The sequence below is a fragment of the Haplochromis burtoni genome, unplaced genomic scaffold (assembly GCF_018398535.1).
Source record: "Haplochromis burtoni strain Fernald_Lab_line unplaced genomic scaffold, NCSU_Asbu1 Contig_670, whole genome shotgun sequence".
Lineage (NCBI taxonomy): Eukaryota > Metazoa > Chordata > Actinopteri > Cichliformes > Cichlidae > Haplochromis > Haplochromis burtoni.
In genome coordinates, this window is record NW_024583031.1 from 179,155 (window position 1) to 194,909 (window position 15,755).

Sequence of the window (15,755 nt, forward strand, 5' to 3'; positions counted from 1 at the left end):
TGTAGCGCCAATTCACAACAGCAGTCACCTCAAGGTAGTGTGTATTGTAAGGTAAAGACCCTAGAATATTAGAAGGAAACACCAACAAGAATATGACCCCGTGTGAGCAAACATTTGGCAACAGTGGGAAGGAAAATTTCTCTTTTAACAGGAAGAAACTGTAGAAGCCAAATCTGGCTCAGGGAGGGGCAGTCATCCACCGCAACAAGTTGAGGGTGAAAGGAAAGAGAGCAGAGAAAGGATATAGGAGCCACAGTAATCACAGTAATAAATACAGTAATCTTGAAATGAGATGAGTTAAGGAAAAACATTCAGTGATATCACACAGAGCAAAACTCCCACTCTGACAGCCAGCTGTCATCTGATCTGAGGGTTAGGGTCAGAGAAAACCACCGTGACTCACTGAATGGTTTAATGGAAATGATGTGAATCATATGCTGTGGGTTTCAAAGTCACCTGTTCCGTTAAACTGAAAACATATGAGATACTTGTGATGTACTGTCTCTCCAGTAATAAAAACTGAAGCACCAGTAAAAACTGAACATATCCATAATCATAAAAAAACACCTTGTGTTTTTCTTCTTCTGTTTTTTAAATCCATAATTTAATTATTGAAGAGATATATTGTGTTTTGAATGTGTTGTACAATTCAATGCATTTAAATTGAAACTGCTACTCCTGCTCACCCATTGAAAAAGCTTGTAATTGTCTGCCTAAGCTGTAGTTTCAGCAGTGCTCCCGCATGATGCGAGAGCTAATAAATTGTAACGAGACAGAGTGCTGTGGTGACAGAATCATATTTTTCTTTTGGTCCCAGGCTGAATTTCATTTGGATCCCTGGCTAGAAGCAGTTTAAGAGCCCTTGTGTTGAGTGATACTTTAGCTTGATAAAATTCTGAGTGATTTTTTTCTGACTTCTATAACACATTTGTGAAAGGACATGTTGGACCATCTAGCTGTAAAACTGCACTTTGGTTCTTAAGCTTAATTCATTATTGCCGGAAAATGTTCAAGATGAGAGCAGCGGCACGCTCCGTGTGGCAGAGCAGCCGCAATGTGTGCTTAGAAAACAGACAAGCACAAAGCTAATACAATTTGTAGTGTTTTCACACAGGTGGGAAAATGAAATGTCCAAATCCAAAAAACAAAGGAAATAAAGAGTGGAGATAGAAATTGTGAGGACAGAGAAAGAAGTCGACGTGAAAGCAGATCTTTTGTAATAAAACGTTGAATAATAAATAGCTACAACAGCTCCTTTTCTAATTAAACATCACACGGGTGTACAATAGAGAAACTCTAAAGTGATTCTCATTAATATTATTTATATATCGTAAACTTATGTCGTTATATAAGTAACTGCTGAAATGTAAAGCTCTGGGAGTCATTTAATCCCCCCCAGAGCAGATATTCTCAAGGGATCGTTAAATGGTTCCTTTAAAACCGTACCCACACTTATAATCCTAATTATCCATGTCATTATTTGGATGGTTTAAAATACTTAATTTGGTTAGTTAACCATTGCAACAAAAAAGTCAATTTCCTAAATCCTTTAATTTTGAAAAGACTATACTGGGCTTCACAAATGTATGAGTGAGAAAGAAATATAATGGAGTCTGTTCCAGGGAACCACAAGATCACCTCACATTTATCACCTCACATATGTAAAACCTGGTGAAAACTACAGTGTCTTATTTTGAGCTGTCCTAGATGAGAAGTATAGACAGGTTAGAGACCCCATGCAATCACTAGTCACTAGGGAAAAATGTGTAACCGGTTGAGTGGAATGGTTGAGAAACTGTAAAGAGTGAGATGCAAACCAGCTTCAGAGTGAAACGTGCACATTTTGAAATGTTTTGATTTCAGTGATAAGGTACAGCTTTTAATTTGAATGGTCTCCATTTCTGGTTCGTGTTGCAGTCACTATGTCACTATGAAGTCACTATGTGGTTATTGAGTGCCAAATTTAGATCAAAGTCGGCTGGATGTGGTCCAGTATGTAAAATGAGTTTGACATCCCTGTCTTAAATGATCTGGAACAAAGGGAAATTTGCCTCATCATCTGACTCTGTCGCTAAAAAGTTTAAATGGTTTTTAATGCTTCACTTAAGTTGATAGCAAGGGATATAAAGTATTTGTGTCACTGAAGTGATTATCACCTGGCACTGACGCTAGAGCTGCAGCAGCTTGCAACGGATATTTTTCATTTTCATTAAAGAAATATGGAAATATTTTTAAAGATGAATAGTTGTATTGAAGTGTTTTTTATTCCACTCAACAACAACAACAAAAGAAAACTATTGTTCATAGTGGCAGAAATCTTGGTGCTGTTTTTTTTTCCACATTGCTGACTGGTTCATATGAGATCAGCCTTTTCAGATGTGTCTGAATGATTGCAGATAAAATAGGTAGAAAAATGTGTTTACAGAGGAGAGCTATTTGAATGGAATGCATTTCAGTTTTATTGAAGCTTGACTCAATAAGATAATTTCAGCCTGCAAGTCGGTGAAGTACACATAAAAGTACTGACAGAGAACTTTATTTAAAAATATATAGGAAGACATATAGTTCTGTCTGTGTTAGTCCAGACTAATGGCATCTCTTCTCAGTCTGGGCATTAAAGAATGCTTTAACGCCCAGACTGAGCAGACTGCAAATCTAATCCTTGAGAGTCATTGTAGATGGGTGGCTATGCTTACTGGCTTTTCAGTGTCAATTTATCAGTCTACACTATTGTGGCACAATGTGTTGATGCATCAGTGTCCCCACCAGCCCACATCCAGCAAACACAAGGTCAAATGTGTGTTTTTACTTCTTTGCTGTGTCACGTTAGGCTGAAGAGGTGCAGCAGGGAGGGGACGTGTGATTATGTGTGGTAGGTGAGGCACAGCTGGCAATAAATTACTTTTATTCATGTCTGGTTTCATATGTTTGCTCAGATAAGAAGGATACGCGATACATGAAGGATGTGCAAAAGTGAATATAATGTGAACACCTACTCACACAAAAGGCTGTCTGGCATCGGAGCTGTTTGTAGATGATTTAAGCTGTTAGACAGCACCTGCAGGAGGACATCCTTCACTGAATATTTCTTATTGAAATCTGCAGTCATGAATCATCTTTATCTTGGAGAGTTTGAGAGTTCTAGCCCCAGCTGTGCAGCATCCAAAGAATTTCAACAATAACCGAAAACACAAGCGAAATATTTCTGAACTGATGGTGAGCTCTGAGAAACAAACAGCATTTTTTTTTGTTAGCAGCTTTGGTTAAAAGGTTATAGACAGTGCATGATGTATTGTAATTGACTGATTGATTGATTCTATGTGCCACAGGCACACAACCAGTCTGCAGGAGCTAGAATTCTGGGTGAGTTGTAGGCGACTTACTTCACTCACTGTCATGCAAGTTTTATATAAAATAATATATAAAATATATAAATATATGATTTGTCTGGATTCTCCATCCATTAAAGTGAAACTAGAATGAGAGTAAAAACTGAACAAAACATACAAATTCAGCAGGGGATGAAATAATAATTTCCCTCACTGTACATATAGAGCAGTAAATGAGCTCCAAAATCAGCTTCTTACTGAACGCACTGCTGTTTGCAGTCTCTGATTGTAGGCTCATAGTTTCGTAAGTTTCTTCTTCATCCAAGAATGAAGACCAGCCTTCCTTTTACTTGGCATCATATCATTATTAATGGTATTATACATTTCTATTGTTTTTTTTTCTTGTGATTATTTGTAGCTTTCATTCATTTTGTTGTACAGAGCTTTAGGCTAGTACTTTCCCAGGTTATTTCATGGATATGAAATAAGAAAAATGTCAAAAATCTTCATGATGTTCTCAAGAAAATATCACAACTAATCCAGATAACCTTCTGCATCTTCATTGTCCCAAATCATATATGATGTGGAGAGAAATTTCAGCCTTGGCAGTAGCGAATTCTTTTTTTCTGTACAAAAAGAGCTCCAGTTTATTAATCCAGGGCTCCGTTGATTACAAGCACCTTCAGCAAAAAAAAAAGTTTCTTCAAATCAGCTGAGCTAAAATGTTTCCCACTGACACCCAAAATTACAGCATCTATGTAGCTCATTTTCCTAAGCCATCCACCCCCCAAAGAGTGAAATTTTGTGATGTAATTAACAAATTTGAATAGAATGGCAAAGATGTTTTTTCCACAGAAATATTGTACAAGGGAGATTTTATATTACTGTTATTTCTTTCCAGCCAAGGCCTTTGTACCAGATCCCACCCCAGATTTGATATAAGTGTATGTCCATGTATGTCATGTCATGTTGTAAGATCTCTAAAACAAAAAAAATAAAATACATTTTTAATAGTTTTCTGACTCTACTCATGGCATGAGTGGAAGAGAAAAGATGGTTGTATACATGTAGATGATGAGTGAGGGTGTTAATAAAATTATATGGTGAATGCTCTGCAGACACCAACAAATACTTGTTTAATGTATATGCTAATTCTGATAATCTTGTTATGTATTACCACCCTTTGCCAAATACAGGCATGCTTTGATTAACTGCTGCATGTGGGGTGACAGTGCTAAATTTGTTGGCCAAACATTTTACAGCATTCCCCCTCAACCCTTAATATCACAGCTCTGATCTTTGCATTGCTCTGAGAAACATTCGGTCACAACATATTTTGTTCACACCTGCATGCATTTAGAGTAAAAGTTAAAATGAGAAAATATATGAGGAGACACACTTTTCGTTAACTCTTTTAGACACATTCTTGCCAACTGTACAAATGGAAATTCTATGGAAAGAGTGATGACAAGTAATGAAAGCTGTAACATGTTTAACTTGCATTGACTCATCACCGAAATGCAAGATCAGATAAAAACAATGAAGCTCCAAAAGAACACTGTTGATTTTATTTTACTTGTCATTAAAATATAAACAGGAAATAAAAGCAAACCTTTAAAATAGTAAAGGTGGAGACTATGGATTTATTAGCTGGGACTGTTAGTGCAATCATACCTTGGAACAAAATAACTGGGATACTGGCCCAATACGAAATTGTGAAAGAATAACAGTGGCTATCAATAAATTTTCACCTGACCTTTTGTCTAATACTGATGGCTACGTTCCTTCCAAACTCATGCTGTGTCTCAAACTGTGTATTTCCATACTTGCACTTGCTATTATGAGCCCATAAGTGTGAGAACACTATGAAGAACTTAGTCTACAATTACTTAGAAGTTGTATTCTGGTGTTTGCATCCCTTTAACCTGTAAATCACGACCTGCAAAACTAGTAGTTCTATTCAGCTCTAAACTATTGGACCTGATCTGAGATGAAGCCATGGAAAACCTACCCAATGCCACGATTTGTAAATTGAGTTTATTAAAAAAGGCCCTGACACAGCCAGGCATGACTAAATAGACTAAGTGAGCCAGCAGCAAGCAGTATGTTGTGCCCATCCATCAACAAGCAGCTGCAGTCAAGCAGAAATATAATGATGTACTAAAGTGAATGTAATAATACAAACTGAAGTTAAAAATAATTCATTTATACGTACAAAAAATAGAACAAATAAAGATTTTAGGAGGTGAAAATGAGAGTAAGAAAAAAACATTCTGTGTCAAACTAGGCAATAGATCAACAACATTTTACAGTCAGTAAAACTGTAACACAATTAACATAATAAAGAATCTCATTCAAACAAAATATATAACATATTACGGCTATTGTTTGATTCCACTTGGATCCACATGGGCTTTAGCCACACTGTCAAACAGGCCTGTGGCAGTGCCTGACCCAGTTAAAATGTGTAAACTCCGTGCTTCACATATTTGGACCCTAGAGTGCATCTACAGTCATGTGAAAAACAATTTCATAGGCAGTAGATGCAGTCATATGAAACACTATGTACATCCATAGAAATAAAGATGGAAAGTAGCTGCCAGGTGCTATGCACTTGATTAACTGATCATCGGCAAGTGTGACCATCTCCAGAAAATAGGTTTTGGCAGTTTGCTGGAGCATTTATACGTGTGTTAACACAATGCCACAATCTTTCCAGGAGTGGATGTCACAGCATATTCACCCTACAGCCCGACTACACAATGCTCTACGGGCCTTGTTTAGCTACCATGTTAAGTAGCATGTTAAATTCATGTTTTTTCAGTTGCTGTGCGTTTAACCTCACAGAGAGAATGGCTGAAAAAGAAAAGAATCGAGGTGTCGCAATCGCTCACTTAAAGTCCAGACCTTAAGAATGTCTGCAAACTTAAACGAACAGAAGCAATGCTGTAAAAGGACAGTAAAACTCATACAGTATAACTGATTGTGTACTTTGAAGGCACACTGGTGTTATGGTAGATTCTTGATTTGCTGAAAACATTTGCATTAATCATTCTTCTGTGAAAGAGTCATTGTCCTTTATTCATCAGTCTAAAGTTAATGCAATTTTCCCTTTAGGTTTGGAGGCTTTGGACCTCCCCTGACATGCCAGCACTGCAGGTGAAATACCAGTGTCCAAATAAATCTGTCCCATCCATCATATATTGACTTTGTGGTTCACATTAAAGGCTGAGTCCTGCATTTTAAGAAGGCTGCTGTATTGATTAGAAACCAAGTCTCTTTCAGGCCACACAGACTATTTTGCTATAGTATTCTTGTTTGTGAGAAACTGGCAGCAGCCTGCTGTTGACGTTTTACTGAAGCGCAAAGTGGTTTAAACCATCAATAAGTGTGCAGCATCTTATTTTTTACCCTTGTAGTATTCAGAGGTCAATTTGCTGGCTTCTAGAGAGTTCAGGAAGGAAAAGATTTTGGTCCTCTTTGACGTTTCCATTTCCATCTAAGATGGCAGCAGTGTGGACAACAAGCCTTCTGTCTCAGTTTCTCTTCCTATTGTTTGTTGTTATTTTTCCTCTTTTATGTTGTCCTAATGGCTCTGCTCTATTTTCCATGATTGCCAAACACTAAACCAGGTAAACTGAGAAACGAGAAACAAGCCACGAAGTCTTACTCAGCTAGTGGGAGATAGACCTGTCTGCCTGAAGCTGGGCATACACGATTTTTGGCCCATTTTGAGAAGATTTTTCAGTTGTGCAACTGTTTTGGGGATCGGCCTGAGTTTCACCTTAATCGTGTGTTCTGCATCGTGTAGTATACATGGGGTAATGAGAAGTGATTAACACCTCATGACCAGCTCCCGATCAGCAATTGTCGCATGAAAATCAAACCTGTTTGAAATCCTGGTCACCCCTCGTGAGGATATCGCACTGTTGAAGCAGTGGCACGAGCCGATTTAACGCAGTCTCTCACACTGTTAATGGGCAAACACAGAAATGGAAGTGACAAAGGTGTTGGGTCTGTGTTTCCACAAGCCCCACTAATTCTAGAGACTTGTTCATCATGAAGAAATCAAGACAGTCGATCGATCGATTATTTGCGCAAGGGAGGCCTCGTCTGTGTCCACCACAAAAATGACCCCCAGATCTGACCTCCTGCTACCTTTTATTGAGAGACAGTTCACACAAAACACGTCAGAACAAACCCACTCCCCCTGGTTCTAAGACAAAGCATTTTATTTATATGTGTGAACTTCTGTAAGAGAGTGTGTGTGTGTGTGTGTGTGTGTGTGTGTGTGTGTGTGTGTGTGTGTGTGTGTGTGTGTGTCAGACCTCCTGCTGACCAAAGGGTCGTAAACGCAGGAAGCTTACATCAAAAGAAGCAGATCTTCCAGATAGGATGTATCTGCAATAAAACATTACAGCCCCCCACCAGAACCTCGAGAATCTGGGGGGAAGGACAGTGGAGTTTCATCAGTTAAAACACTGTACAAATGGTAAACATAAAAATGACAAACATCTAACAATTCAACTCTAACAAAAGGCAGAGTAGCACGGCAGTGCAGCGTGTGATCTGGATACAAGCGATGGAGGCCCAAATTGTAGAACTTGGGCAAGCTCATCCGAGCCTTTTCAATGTGGCCTACCAAAATGATCACGACCGCAACAACCGTGACAAGAGTTGGATGGACGTTGCTGCTTGATTGCAGCTGTCTGGTCAATATTTTTCATTAGCAATTTAGCAAAGTTCGTGGTGGTGTGTCTGTGTGAGTGAAAGACAGAGAGGGAGAGCGAGAGACAGATTTTGTGTTATAACCTTCATGTTATGGACTCACATTGTGAGCACTCAGGTCGCATCAGAGCATCAGGCCATGGTGTGAGACCCCGCATCGTGACCTATGAACTTCTAACCCCTGTGATTCAGTCGTTCAGTTTGAGCAGGAGCTGAATAACGCGACTGAAAAAATCGCAGAGTGAATGCCCAGATTAAGTTTGGTACCATTCTCTGTAGGAGACACTCAAAAAGACGAGGAAAATAAGATGGAATCCTGATATGCATCAAGACTTACCTTAAATCTGTTGGCCTGACTGATTGTCATACCACTACCATCTTGCCATCTTTCTCTACTCTCCAGCATTTGGACGTCATCACTGGGTCCCACCTGCTGGCCGGGCCCTGTAACCTGTTTGGCACGGGATACAGTCCGACAGAGCTGGCATGAATCATGTTTGTAGCATGATCATCCTTTGGACGGCTCTGTTGAATACCAGAGCATGATCAGAATGCCCCCTTGTCCATTTTTGAATTGATCTGAAGATTATTTTACCTGCTTTTGAAGTTTTAAATGGTATGTCACCCAGCTATTTAGTGACTTGAATAAGTTAATCATCAGTCACCAAAATAAGTAACTCTGGTTTAAACTTTATTTTCTTGGTTTAAAAACTGGAAACATAAAACACTATGAATGTAATTATCTATCCTACAGACAATGAATCATCAATCCTGCCTGTCCTGCAACTGTGTAATCATCTGCAATATTTGTACATGCGGGTGCAGAAAACACAACAACAATAACCACATTCTCAATACAGAAGAATATGACTATGAAGAGTTATCAGTATCAAAATTTCCATTACTTAATTTGAAAACATAAATATGTTTACATGAACTCATAGGAATAACTCTGGCAGCTGGTGGAAATCCAACCAGCATACTGGACACTCCAAATCCTCAAATACATTCACTCCAATTTAACACAAAATGCCATTGGATATAAAGAAATAAAGTTAACCAAGAACTTCAACTTATCTAACCCCATATCACCCCAAAAAACATTCTTTGTTTGCCAAAAGTTTGCAGTTTTACTACAGTTCACCGGTTGCAGCAGATGGCCGCCCCTCCCTGAGCCTGGTTCTGCCGGAGGTTTCTTCCTGTTAAAAGGGAGTTTTTCCTTCCCACTGTTGCCAAAGTGCTTGGTCATAGGGGGTGATTGTTGGGTTTTTCTCTGTATCTATGAAGCGCCTTGAGGCGACTTTTGTTGTGTTTTGGCGCTATATAAATAAAATTGGATTGAATTGAATACTTTATTCTATGTATTTACCCCATCTATGGGTTCATCTTGTTTGTTGTAACCTAATTTCTAAGGCAAGTCGGTGGACATTTTTGTCTTTAAATATGCTATAGAAATACAATTTTGACATTTTCATTTGCATTGCTAAAAAATACTGTCTACAATCATCATTAAAAAAGATGGATTAGCAAGAAGAAACAATTCTATAACCTATACATCTATACTTACACTAATGTTCAGGTTCTATTATTCTTACAGACGACACATTTCTTCTGCTTGTGTGACTCAGTGGTTATAATAGCTACCTCTCAATGCAAAGGTCAAGTTCAAAGGCCACTCAAATTAACATTACAGTTGAGTCATACTGGTGGCCCAGGGGTTTAAGTTCTAGTTCCAGTTGGCTGGGGGTATTGTTTTTCACATCATTCCCTCACTCATCTCCCCTCATTTCCTCACTGTTTTGTGTTTTCACTATCTAATAAGGGCAGAAATTCTCCCCAGCTGGAGATTAATGGACATTAGTGTCTAGCGAGTATTTCCAGCAGGAAGGAAATCTATATGAGTCATACATACATCTACAATGGCTCTCTGTTATGTATTTAATACTTTTTGGACAGCTGTGTTTCAAACAAAGTGGTTCTTACCAAGTAAACTTTGGTATGTGTCTCATCTTATAAGGATTTTTCTTTTCAGTCATTTGAAATATATGTTTACCTTCCTAATATTGCTTAGGTCACTCTCTCTCAACCAAAACATTGATTCCTTGGGGTAAGCTGGACTTTCAGAAAATAAGCACATTATTGTATCTTAAGAGGTATGATGGCTTGTCACTGTGGTGATAAGCTTTCAGTTACTGCCATTGCACCCTTGACATAGGTGCCTATTTATACCTTTTCGGTTTGTTCCTTACAGAAACCAGTTTTACACAGCTGGTGACACTTTGGCACCTTTTTTGTTAAGGCGTCAATAATTGGAGTATTGTAGTATTTAATAGTATTTAGTATCCTTGGTATCCATGCTGAGTCTATTTCATATCTGCACCTTAACTTAGTACCACTAATTTATTTACAAATGTAGTTATGTGATCGTTTTTTCGTTATACCTCTATTTATGGGTAATCAAATCATTGAAAAACCTTGGGCACACTCAATACCAGACATTAGAACTTTCCTGTGTTAGGATATCATGTTGTACTTTGTCTTTCTCAGACACTGAAAATGACTGTGGTTTACAACAAGCTGAAACTAGCCAGATGGCACATGCGCCATACTGGGCCAATTGTATAAGACTGTGATGGCATGCCACACATGGTAACCTCCACACCTCACCACCCGCTGATTCACTTTAGTTTAATTTACAGTCACTACTTTAAAATATTCTACTTATTGTTCAATATTGTTTCTTTATTAAATGTATTTATTTTTCCATCACACAGCAAATCCAGCATGTCCAAATTAACACTGTCGGATTTGATTTCAACACTATTAAAGTGTCTATATGGGTCCACACCAGAGAGTGTTAATTTAACTCTTTTTGGAGAGTTGGTACGTTAACTCTGATTTAGTGTTAAACACCAAATCTGTCTGGAGTTGATAATTTAACACTTGGTGTTAAGAGTTTATATATTAACTCTCAAAGAGTATTTTAGTTTAACTACGTAAGAGTTATCTTCTAATTCATTCTAAAAAGCGGGAATTTTACTGTTCTGAACTTCTAGAAATTTCTTTTGGAAATAAACATTTACTAAAAAGATGCAATGGTTTTTGAAAAACATTTATTCTGAACTGTGCACCACAATTTCAAAACATTTTCTGAAAGATGTAACAGTATACATGTTCTCACTTTCATTAGAATTTTGTTTATCAAAAGGTCTGACATGGTAAATGCAAATAACAGCATTCTCATCACTTATTTCTTCAATACAATATGCATGTCCTTCATTCATCCCTTTGTGGAACTTCAACGCACTTCTGCTCTCCCCCATATTCCATCTTCACAAGCATATCCTGTGCGGAGATTGAATAAAAATTAGTTGACACTAATTAATGGCACAAATAATCCAGTAAACAATTGCAGCACAGTAAAAAAAAAAAAAGGAATCCTCTTTGAGCCATTACTTGTGTAAAGTATTTTCCCAAAAGACAAAGGACACAGGCAACAGGTAATACTGAACTAAATGTAAAACCTCAACCTTTTTCATTTTTACCTAAACCGTGTGCACAAAACTCTGGAGGGATCTATGCTAACGTAGAATCCAGTCAGGACGTCGCTACTGCTGTTTGCTCGTTTTTTTTTTTATGGGCGATCGTTTTCAGGCTTCAAGTAGCACCATTATACCAACATTTCACATTCTAGACATTGTTTTAGGTGTATTTGACCAAAAGTTTGACTGAAAATTCACATGCAAGCTTTTTTTCAAGGCTGTGGTATTTGCCCGCAAACAATACCTTTCAGCTAGCTAAAACAGAATATTATGCTATCAGCGAGCAACATGGCTAATGCCTTTCACACAGCTTTGTCTCAACTCCAAAGAGCCACAGAAGTAAAAGCTCATAATAATAATTGAAACAATCTTTGAAAAAATGACTTACCAAGCATGGCAAACAACTCAAATATGTAGAGCAAAATGTTCTGAAACGGCTTCACTTCAGCTTCGATTGGAGCCGTGCTGGGGGCGGAGTCTGTGAATTTACTCTGTTGGTGTCATAGCCCCTCTAGGAGTTCAGAGTTAAGAGGTCAAGAGTTAATGTTTCCATTGTAACACCTCCAGATTTGACAGAGAAACACTCATTTTTAACACTCGATTTTAACTACTATCATTTTACACCTCAGAGTTACATTAAAAGAATGTGACTCTGCTTAGAGTAAAATTAACTCTACTTTTGCAAGAAGACTATTAACACCAAAACATTTAACACTTTTGAATTTGCTGTGCACCTTCCAATGTTTATATGGCGTGCACACATATTAACCTTGCAAGGTCAAAGTTCTGTTTTATGTTATATTAATACATCATTCTTTGTTTGAGTTACCTGGGGGTTGGTGTCTCCTTCTGTCTGGCAAAAGGTGTGGCAAAGGGCTGGGAGACCTGAAGTACCACTGACAGCCTAATTGGATTGCACCACATGCTTCATTGCCTGGGGGGTGTTTCATGTTTGTTTAATTGTTTTGTATTAGTTGGTTATATGGCAGCCATCTTGTTTCCCCCGTGTGTATCATTTGGTTTAGCTAAACCAGTATTTAAGTTCCCCTGTGTGTCATTTCAGGAGGTCAGTTTATCGTATGTTTGTTTGAGGTTTTGTTAATTATTATCTTGAGTTTAGTCTATTGAGTTGACCTCTTTTATTGGTCTGCCTGTTTAAGTTTTGGCTTTGTTAAATATGTTTTCATATTTTTGGGTCAATAAAACCCCTTTTTTGAATTAAAACCAACTGTGTCCTTTATGCTTTACTGCTTGGTCCCTGACAAAGACAAAATAGTCATGTTCCCAAATACATCAAGAAAAGCTGTAGAAGAACGACACATTTAAACACAGAACTTCAGTGACACTTCTCTCTGAGGGTAAAGCCAACCTGCAGCATCTGTAGCATCTGCTGGGCCTCTCATTACATTTACTGTCAAGCCTCTCTTGAGCTGCTTCACTGTAATAACTCTCACATCCCATGGCAATCTGTGTGAAATAGGGCTTGACAGAAGTGTGTATGTGTGTGTCTGTGTGTTTCCTTGAGGGAAAAATTCAATTCCAACATTGCAGAGAGATGAGGGTGAGGGGATGGGGCAGGGTTAGTGAACTTACCCTTTATTAGCCTCTGAAAAAGTCTGTGTGTTTAGGACTAACTTTCCATTTGAGGTTTATGCGCCAGTTCTTTTTGTACCCACAATGCTTTTTCCCAGCAGAAAGTAATTTGTGGGCTCTTGTGATTATGCTCGCTGGTATCAGTAAGAAATTGTGAGACATGCTCACACACGTATATGTTAACTACACTATATCTTCAGTGGTAGTTGTAGTGGAGTCTGAGGCTGGTGGCAGCTCAGTTATCAAATAACAGCTTTGAGTACGATGGTATATGTCTGTGTGTCTTTCTGTCATCTATATCCTCAGCTGTAGGGGGGATCTCTAGGATTGTTCTATAGCTATAGTGATAAATTGCGACCAGTATGTGGGTGTGTATGAGTCTTGGGTCTATAACTTGTGGGGTCTTGGGGATACTTCCATAGCGAGTTGATATATAGTCTGTAGGGGATGGCCAATAGGAAAAGTGCTGAGTTTCACAATGTCTGTATGTGAGCATTTGAAAGAGCAATATCCCAGTAGGGAGCAGTCACCATGAGTGATGGACAGAAACCCTTGGTTACATCAATCTGCTTTACTTACTCGCAACCCCCCTCCACCACCACTTGTGCATGTGCTCGCACACACACACATACACACACACACACACATAGAGAGGCTCTGTCTTACATCTGTTACTTCCAGATTCTCTTCTCTTCTCTTGCTGCAACACACATGGGATAAGCAGTTCCTGGCCTCTATTCTCTTGACTATTGAGGTAAATGTGATGCGATGATGAAGCAATACACTCTCAGCCTCTCCTTTTCTCATGTTGGGCTCTTGAACTAAACAGGGCATGAGGACAGGAGCAGAGGGAACACAGACCCCTTAAGTACCAGAGGGAACAGAGTAGACTGAAAATACTAAAGCTTTATTCTTCAGGGCGATACATGCATTTTGTTTCGGTTATAACTAGTGCATTGTCCAGTTACTTTCTGTTTATTTGGGGAATAGTGGTAAATAGTGAATGCTGGCTCTGACAGAGTGAAATTGCTTGCAAAGAGGGAGTTACAGCAAAATCTTTCCTGCGTGGTCACTGGACGATTGTGTAGGTTGCCTGCACTTTGAAAAGAAGATACCACTTGCAAAGATTCGTCATTTACTTGTGCAGTTGTGGCAAAACTGCAGAAAGTACAACGCAACCCAGAATTGTAGATCATTTGCCTTCAAAGCAAAACAGTGCCTTTTGAAACATTGTGGCTTCAGTGCTAAGGCTGAAGGTGAAGTTTTTCTGTTTCCAGTTTGGGTTTCTTGGTTTAGTACCCTCTTTGGTTGGGAAGCGGTTGCTGGACATTGATGGTGAAATTGGTTTCCAGTCAATATGTTTTTCTCATATTGACTGAAGGTTGCTAGGCCTAGAGCCAACTGGTCTCTATTGTGTAACTGAGGTCTAAGATAGTTATCATTCCACCAAAATATTAGGTTATATCTACTGAAAAAATATAATAGCATCAGTCCAACCCATCTTAACCCTATTTTTTCACAAGACTTTGATAACACAATATAGTAACTTAATGATATTTTATTCCTAACATTATAAATGTTTTTGAAAAATGACGTAACATCATCTGTGTGTGTTACTAGTGTGTGAAAGTACATCAGGCTGCCGTATAGAAGCTACAGAGAGTCTCTTACTGAAACAGGCAAGAAGAAAACAGACTGGAAAGTAAAAACTAACCATGACATTACTGGTGTTGGACGTTATCATTTACATATTTTTAACATCTCATCAACTTGTTATATTTAAATGATCATTATTACCAATATACACAACAAATTTAGAGTTGATGTTCCCAGAAAAGATAGAGACAGAGGGAACTGGTAAGTTTAGTCTATTAATGCAAACAGACTATAACTTTAATCAAAACCTTACTAAAGAATTTTTAACAAACACTGAGCATCATTACCTTCATGAAGATAGGGAGTTCATTCGTGTCCCAGTGTATCAAATATTGCACTCTGTCAGCTACTGCTGGGTTTACAGAGGTAGGTACAAGTCGTCTTTTGGTACTGCTGGCTTGATATTGGACAGCAAGACAGAACAACCCAGTAAAGTCCACATAAAAGTGTAGGAGTCATGGCAGTCACAAGTTTGATGGGCTGAAGACAAACACTAACGTAAGTTTTTTTTTCTGTTTTTTAATTCAATTACTGCTTAGTTAGAATTAATAACCAAAACCTACCTGGTTAGGTTCAGGAGAAGATTGAGTTTTAATTAAAATACAAACCATTATTGCATTAACTACACTACATGGCCATAAACTAGCTTAAATGTGATAAAGGATAGGAGAATAGGATAGGATAGAACTTTATTAATCCCTCGGGTGGGTTCCTCTGGGAAATTCGATTTCCAAAAAAAAGCACAGCAACGACCGAAGTTACAGTTACAGAATTGTTATATATATATACAGTGGGGCAAAAAAGTATTTAGTCAGCCACCGATTGTGCAAGTTCCCCCACTTAAAATGATGACAGAGGTCAGTAATTTACACCAGAGGTACACTTCAACTGTGAGAGACAGAATGTG